Source organism: Cherax quadricarinatus, chromosome 8 (genome assembly GCF_038502225.1).
Source record: "Cherax quadricarinatus isolate ZL_2023a chromosome 8, ASM3850222v1, whole genome shotgun sequence".
Taxonomy (NCBI): domain Eukaryota; kingdom Metazoa; phylum Arthropoda; class Malacostraca; order Decapoda; family Parastacidae; genus Cherax; species Cherax quadricarinatus.
In genome coordinates this window covers 11,352,744-11,361,511 of record NC_091299.1, presented here as the reverse complement: position 1 = coordinate 11,361,511, position 8,768 = coordinate 11,352,744, and the positions used below count along the sequence as shown (strand labels likewise).

The following is an 8,768-nucleotide window of genomic DNA, read 5'->3' as shown; positions in this document are numbered from 1 at the left end:
GTGTGGTACCACTGGACATTGCTGGCGCTTTCGACCGGGTGTGGCACCAGGGCCTCTTAGAAAAACTTCAAGCACTGGGAATTGCAGGCTCTACGCTATGTCTCCTCAGTGATTACCTTCATGGTAGATCTCTAAGTGTAGTTCTCAATGGAATGGAATCAGCAAGACATCCTATTGGGGCAAGTGTTCCACAAGGAAGCGTCCTGGGTCCATTGTTATGGAATGTCTACTTCAACGACCTTCTTCATCTCATCCCAGAATCACATGCATATGCAGACGACTGTACACTGACATTCACTTATCCAAGAGAAGAAATGCCAGCTGCTCTAAGCTACATCAATCACCAGCTGAGAGCTATATCAGCTTGGGGAAATAGATGGCAAGTAACATTTGCACCTGAGAAAACGCAAATGATCGTCTCTAGGCACCATGACGGTAATGCTGGTGCAGTAGTAAGGATGAATGGGAGGGTGTTGGCACCTGGAGAAGAAGTTGATATCCTTGGGGTGAAATTTGACTCCAAACTAACCATGAAGAACCATGTTGTAAATCTTGCAAACAAGGCAGCCAGGAAGCTTACAGCACTTCGCCGTATCTCGCATCTGCTTGACAGTAGGGGTTGCAAGATCCTGTACGAGGCACAAGTACGCTCACACCTTGAGTATGCTCCACTTTCTTGGTTTGCTTGCCCCCCCTCTCATCTGCGACTGCTTGACAGAGTATAGAACAGAGCAAGACATCTCATCTCTCGCCTGGACCCATCCTGGATAGATCTGTCATTTCAGCAGAGCCTTCAACATAGGAGGGATGTGGGTGGCCTTACTGTTATGTACAAGGCCAATATTGTCAAAATACCACACTTGGATCCACTTCGAGGACAGCGTGAAACAAGATTTTATGCCACAAGATGGGCAGAAAGCAGCAACTTCACTCTGGCTGTACCCTTCTCCAGAACATCACTCCATCTGAGATCATACATACCCAGGATGACTCGAGTATGGAACACATTTGTACAGCATAATGATGTCAACGAGATAAAGTCAGTTGATCAAATGAAAATGCTGGCCCACAGATGGCTCCAATTTCATCCTTTTCCCTACTTGTATGTCTCATAACAATAAAAATGCTTTCAAATGAGCTGATGTAGGTAACAACTCTTAGCTTGCCAATAAAGTTAGGAATCCTTAACCTGTAAATAGTTTGTCAATAAAGCTAGGGATCCTTAACCTTGTCAAACCCTGTGTAAAAAAAAAAAAAAAAAAGAGAGAGAGAGATAGAGAGAGAATGAATAAATGAAAGAGTAGAGTCGTGGAGGATGTAAACAAACAGATAGCGTCTGGTTTTGGTTGATACACGTTCATCTACACGTAACATCTCATTTTTTTTTTTTTAACAAGTCGGCCGTCTCACACCGAGGCAGGGTGACCCAAAAAGAAAGAAAATCCCGAAAAAGAAAATACTTTTATCTTCATTCAACAATTTCACCTCACTCATACATAACCACTGTTTTTGCAGAGGTGCCCAGAACACAGCAGCTGAGAAAACATTCACTTCTTCCATACTCCTCCTCTCCAATTTGATATCCAATTTTTCTTTATCTAAACCATTTGATACCCTCATCAACTTACTCTTTTCTATGCTCACTTTCAACTTCTACCTTTATCAGAGTATAAATAAATTATATATAATTATCAGAGTATATACAAAACATGAAATAACTTTACAACACTTGAAATTTTGGAAAGTTTCCCAACATAATGGAGAGATGCAGTGCTCATGGAGAATGTAAACAAACCAGGTGGGGAGTGGTGACCATATTAGAAAGTCAGTTGGGGGAGGGGGAGCTGTACAGTGAGTTTTGGTCATAATATGATATGTCCTGAGCCTACCCTCATAAAAACTCTTTACGGCATTTAGCAACTTACAACCTATTCCATACACTTCTAACATCTGCCACATTGCTCCCCTATCCACTCTATCATATGCCTCTTCTAAATCTATATATGCAATGAAAACTTCCCAACCTTTATCTAAATACTGTTCACATATGTGTTTCAATGTAAACACTTGATCTACACATCCCCTACCCACTCTAAAGCCTCCTTGCTCATCTGCAATCTTACTCTCTGTCTTACCTCTAATTCTTTCAATAACAACCCTACCGTACAATTTTCCTGGTATCCTCAATAAACTTTTTTTTTTTTTTCAACAAGTCGGCCGTCTCCCACCGAGGCAGGGTGACCCAAAAAAAAGAAAGAAAATCCCAAAAAGAAAATACTTTCATCATCATTCAACACTTTCACCATACTCACACATTATCACTGTTTTTGCAGAGGTGCTCAGAATACAACAGCTTAGAAGCATATGTGTATAAAGATACACAACATATCCCTTCAAGCTGCCAATATCAGTAAACTTATTCCCCTATAATTTTTACAGTCTCTTTTGTTGCTCTTCCCTTTATATAAAGAAACTATACATGGTCTCTGCCAATCCTTAGGTACCTCCCCTTCTTTCATACATTTTTCTTTCTTTCAACAAACCGGCCGTATCCCACCGAGGCAGGGTGGCTCAAAAAGAAAAACAAAAGTTTCTCTTTTTAAATTTAGTAATTTATACGGGAGAAGGGGTTACTAGCCCCTTGCTCCCGGCATTTTAGTCGCCTCTTACAACACGCATGGCTTACGGAGGAAGAATTCTGTTCCACTTCCCCATGGAGATAAGAGGAAATAAACAAGAACAAGAACTAGAAAGAAAATAGAAGAAAACTCAGAGGGGTATATATATATATGCTTGTACATGTATGTGTAGTGTGCCCTAAGTGTAAGTAGAAGTAGCAAGATGTACCTGAAATCTTGCATGTTTATGAGACAGAAAAAAGACACCAGCAATCCTACCATCATGTAAAACAATTACAGGCTTCTGTTTTACACTCATTTGGCAGGACGGTAGTACCTCCCTGGGTGGTTGCTGTCTACCAACCTACTACCTATATTTCATACATTTATTAAACAAAAATACCAACCACTCCAATACAATATCTCCCCCTGCTTTTAAAATTTCTGTCATGATCCTGTCAGTTCCTGCTGCTTTACCCCCTTTCATTCTGTGTAATGCCTCACACACCTCCCTCACACTCACATCCTGCTCTTCTTCGCTCCTAAAAGAAGTTATTCCTCCCTGACCAGTGCATGAAATTACTGCCTCCCTTTCATCATCAACATTTAAAAGTTCCTCAAAATATTCCCACCATCTACCCAATACCTCCAGCTCCCCAACTACTAACTTCCCTACTCTGTTTTTAACTGACAACTCCATTCGTTGCCTAGGCTTTCTTAACTTATTTATCTCACTCCAAAATTTTTTCTTATTTTCAGCAAAATTTCTTGCTAGTGCATCTCCCACCCTTTCATCTGCTCTCCTTTTGCACTCTCTCACCACTCTCTTCACCTTTCTTTTACTCTCCATATACTCTGCTCTTCTTACAGCACTTCTGCTTTGTAAAAACCTCTCATAAGCTACCTTTTTCTCTTTTATCACACCCTTTAGTTCATCATTCTACCAATCACTCCTCTTTCTTTCTACACCCACCCTCCTGTAGCCACAAACTTCTGCCCCATATTCTAATACTGCATTTTTAAAACTATTCCAACCTTCTTCAACTCCCCCACTATTCATACTTGCATTAGCCCACCTTTCTGCCAATGGTTGCTTATATCGCACCCTAACTTCTTCCTCCCTTAGCTTATACACTTTCACCTCTCTCTTACTTGCTGTTGCCATTTTCCTTTTGTTCCATCTACTTCTTACACTAGCTGTAGCTTCAACTAAATAATGATCCGATATATCCGTTGCCCCTCCATAAACATGTACATCCTGAAGCCTTCCCATCAACCTTTTATCCACCAATACATGATCTAACAAACTACTTTCATTACATGCTATATCATACTTTGTATACTTATTTATCCTCTTTTTCATAAAATATGTATTACTTACTACCAAACCTCTTTCTACACATAGCTCAATTAAAGGCTCCCCATTCTCATTTACCCCTGGCACCCCAAATTTACCTACTACTCCCTCCACAACATTTTTACCCACTTTAGCATTGAGATCCCCAACCACAAGTTCTCTCTCATTTGGGTCAAAACTCCCCATGCACTCACTCAACATTTCTCAAAATCTCTATTAAATCATTATTAACATTGTGTCCTCAAGACTAATAAGACACTCTTAGTGATTGTAATGTGTACCTGCAAGCTCAACAAGTTGCACACCACTCAAATATTTTTATATTATTTCCTTTTCATGTCTGTGGTGGTTCACACTTTCTTTACCACAGGGGTACAACTAGCAAGTTTCTCTGGGCCCATGGTAGCTTATTTCACAGTTGCACAAGCACCAAACACAATGAATTAATAAAGAAATGTTTGAATGAGTACACAGGTTAGTGTTCACTCAAGCATCAACAAAGCCAGACTGGCTCACAATGCCTGTATGGGGATGCAGACAGAGTGGGCAGGCAGATAGGTCCGGTACCCGGCAGTTCAAAAGACGGGGCATGTTCAACAGTCGGAACAAAATTGTTTAAAAAAAATCAGTCGAAACTTGAAGCGTTCAATAGTTGATATGTTCGAAACTCGGGGTTCCACTGCATAATACAATAATGTGTAGAATAATATAATACTATAATAATAATAATAATAATAATGTGAGCTTCAGAACACCACCACGAGATGGCAGGCTCAGAACCACAACAACAACACATGCATACTCGCGGTGGAAGGAATTCTTGTGTTTTCCTTATGTTTCGTGCAGTTATTTTGCTAAATTTCTTTTTTCTAACCATAGGCCCTAAGAAAGCAAGTGCAAAGGACAGTGCTGAGAAGAAAAAGAGGATGATGGGTATGGAAGTAATGCTTGAAATCGTAGAAAAACACAAACGAGGTGTGAGGGTAGCGTACCAGCATAACACTTTTACGATATGCACAATACTTAAGCAGGAGTCTACAAAGACTATAGTGCAAGAAAATTGTAGCAGCTAAGTTCAGTGACAAGGTGTAGCAATAAGAGTACATGTATAGCAATTAAGTGTAGTATTAAGAGTGTAGCAATTAAGTTAAGCAATTTAATGATAGGATCTCTTACACATTACACAAATAACCCGCACATAAAAGACAGAAGCTTACGACGACGTTTCGGTCCGACTTGGACCATTGACAAAGTCACACTAACAGAGGAGGAGCAGGACGGCTATATATAGGCAGGAAGAGGTGGAGGTAGTAGTAGTGGTAGTAGTAGTAGTAGTAGTAGTAGTACAAGAATTGTATATAATACCGACAGGATGAAATGACACATGCACAACACCCGGGCAACCTCTGCAAGCATCTCTTTTCCACCACCAACCTCCGCAAGCATCTCCTCTCCACCATCAACCTCCGCAAGCATCTCTTCCCCAAAGTAAATGCTGTAGTATTACATACACCAGTTTATTTCTTTACATTTGTTTTTCTTATGAAACTACATAGTGATCTAATAACTATCTAGTGGATAGTTAGCAGACCTTATTTCTTGGGTAGCACTGAAAATTGGGTTGGGCAAATGTTTTGTTAGCGGGATGAATTGTAAAGGACCTGCCTAGTATGGGCCAACAGGCCTGCTGCAGTGTTCCTCCTTTCTTATGTTCTTATGTTCACAAACACTCCATTTTCTCTTATAATAAGAGCATGGGAAGATACTATAGTCAGTAGGAGAGTAAATGGCGGATGCTGCCGCCACTGCCGTCAATGCCATCACTTGCTATGTTATTGCCTATCTTATTCATTCTAGATAATATATCATGTTTCTATGTTATTAATATTTTTTATTATGTCATATTAGATGAATTGTGATAGATAAATAAGCCGTAGAGTTGATATTAGTGAAATATTGAAGTATTTTGTCATGCCTCCTGAGAGCAGGAATTCAACTGTAACAAATTAATGGCTTTTCCATTAATTTAAATGAGGAAAATTAACCCAGCATACGAACAAATCAGGATATGAACAAGGTCACGGAACAGATTAAATTCGTAAGCAGAGGTTCTACTGCATATTTTTTTTTTTAACAAGTTGGCCGTCTCCCACCGAGGCAGGGTGACCCAAAAAGAAAGAAAATCCCCAAAAAGAAAATACGTACTTTCATCATCATTCAACACTTTCACCTCACTCATACATAATCACTGTTTTTGCAGAGGTGCCCAGAACACAACAGCTTAGAAGTATATACGTATGAAGATACACAACATATCCTCCAAACTGCCAATATCCCAAACCCCTCCTTTAAAGTGCAGGCACTGTACTTCCCATTTCCAGGACTCAAGTCCAACTATATAAAAATAACCGATTTCCCTGAATCCCTTCACTAAATATTACCCTGCTCACACTCCAACAGCTTGTCAGATCGTAAATACCATTCATCTCCATTCACTCCTATCTAACACGCTCAATGCATGCTTGCTGGAAGTGAAAGCCTCTCGCTCACAAAACCTCCTTTACCCCCCCCTCCCTCCATCCTTTTCGAGGATGACCCCTGCCCTGCTTTCCTTCCCCTACAGATTTATACGCTCTCCATGTCATTCTACTTTGATCCATTCTCTCTAAATGACCAAACCACCTCAACAACCCCTCTTCAGCCCTCTGACTAATACTTTTATTAACTCCACACCTTCTCCTAATTTCCACACACCTAATTTTCTGCATAATATTTACACCACACAATGCCCTTAGACAGGACACCTCCACCGCCTCCAACTGCCTCCTCGCTGCAGCATTTACAGCCCAAGCTTCACACCCATATAAGTGTTGGTACCACTATACTTTCACATAATACCTTCTTTGCCTCCACAGTTAATGTTCTTTGTCTCCACATATATCTCAATGCACCACTCACCTTTATTCCTTCATCAATTCTATGGTTAACCTCATCCTTCATACATCCATCCACTAACATGTCAACTCCCAAATATCTGAAAACATTCACTTCTTCCATACTCCTCTCCAATTTGATATCCAATTTTTCTTTATCTAAATCATCTGATACCCTCATCACCTTACTCTTTTCTATGTTCACTTTCAACTTTCTACCTTTATCAGAGTATATACAAATTATATATAATTTTCAGAGTATATATAAAACATGAAATAACTAAAACACTTGAAATTTTGGGTAGTTTCCGGACATAATGGAGAGACGCAGTGCTCATGGAGAAAGTCAAGAAACCAGGTGGGGAGTGGTGACCATATTAGAAAGTCAGGGGGGGGGGGGAGCTGTACAGCGAGTTTTGGTCATAATTTAAAATGTCCATATTAGCGGAACACTATAAAGCAGAGCCCTACTGTATATAAAACACATACAGGCAGATCTCACTTCACAATGCTTCACTTTACAGCATTTCACTAATGGAGTGGTTTTCAATTATACCCATTTTTCATTTATTCTGATTTCCTACAATAAATTTATTCACCACTTACTATAAGCTAAGGACAAAAACATTTTAAGGTAAGTCATGTGTGTACTATACAGTGGATCCCAGAGTTTCGTGAGCTCTGCGCTATGTGACTTTTGACTTTCGGTAACTTTTAACGTCAAAATACAGCTTTGCGTTTCGCGATTTGCCTCAAAATTCGGCAGTCGTACGGAATGCATCTGAGCGGCCTCCCAGTGGCTGTGCACACACAAGGGCTCCCACACACACCATTCAGAGTCAGTGTGGCATTGTTTCTTGGCGAATGACCATCACCTCACGATAAATTTTGTAATAATCCATTGTTTTTTGTGCTTGCAACTGCTAAATAGGCCACCATGGGCCAAAAAAAAGCTCCTATTGCCAGCCCTTTGGTAAAGAAGGCAGGAAACAAGACAGAATTCAAGAAAGAACACACCAGCCAGGATACTTCCCCTCCACACACGATTTGATTTGAGTGGGACTTGCGCATGAGTGAAGAGAATTATTAAAGCTTATTGCTTAGGGAGCATTCAAAATTGGGTTGGACAAATATTCTGTTAGTGTGGTGGTTTGTGAAAGACCTGCCTCGTATGGGCCAACAGGTCTGTTGCAGTGTTCCTGCTTTCTGATGTTCTTATGTACACCAGCCAGGGTACTTCCCAACACACACCAGCTAGGATACTTCCTCATACCAGCCAGGGTACTTCCCCACACACACGATTTGATTTGAGTGGGACTTGCGCACGAGTGAACAGAATTATCAAAGCTTATTGCTTGGGGAGCACTGAAAATTGGGTTAGGCAAATATTCTGTTATTGGGATGGTTTGTGAAGGACCTGCCTAGTATGGGCCAACAGGCCAGCTGCAGTGATCCTGCTTTCTTATGTTCTTATTTACACCAGCTGAGGAAACTGCTTCAGAGGAGGAGGAAGAGAGAGGGAAGAAGGTGCCTTCTTCAAAGATTAAAGGCATTTGTGCAAAGTGGAGCGAGGTACAAACATTTGTGGAAGAACATCACCCTAACCCTCTTTCCTCCTCCCATCTTCCATACACCAACAAGAGTCTTTAATAAAGGTAAGTGTGATGTTATTGTTTTATACTTGATTTTTCTTTCTTTTCTGTATGAAAATCTATATTTAACCAATAAAAAATAATTTTTGTTAATACTTTTGAGTATCTGGAATGGATTAATTGGATTTACATTATTTCTTATGGGGAAAACGGTTTTTGAAATTCGTGAATTTCGACTTTGGGCAGACTCTCCGGAATGGATTAATCA

General features: G+C 40.3%; 1 protein-coding gene across 3 annotated transcripts in view; it reads right to left on the bottom strand.

Moving 5' to 3' along the window:
- The window catches only part of LOC128685418 (nuclear pore complex protein Nup93-like), a 301,160-nt gene that overhangs the window by 64,931 nt on the left and 227,461 nt on the right, over positions 1-8,768 (bottom strand). The window lies entirely within an intron of this gene.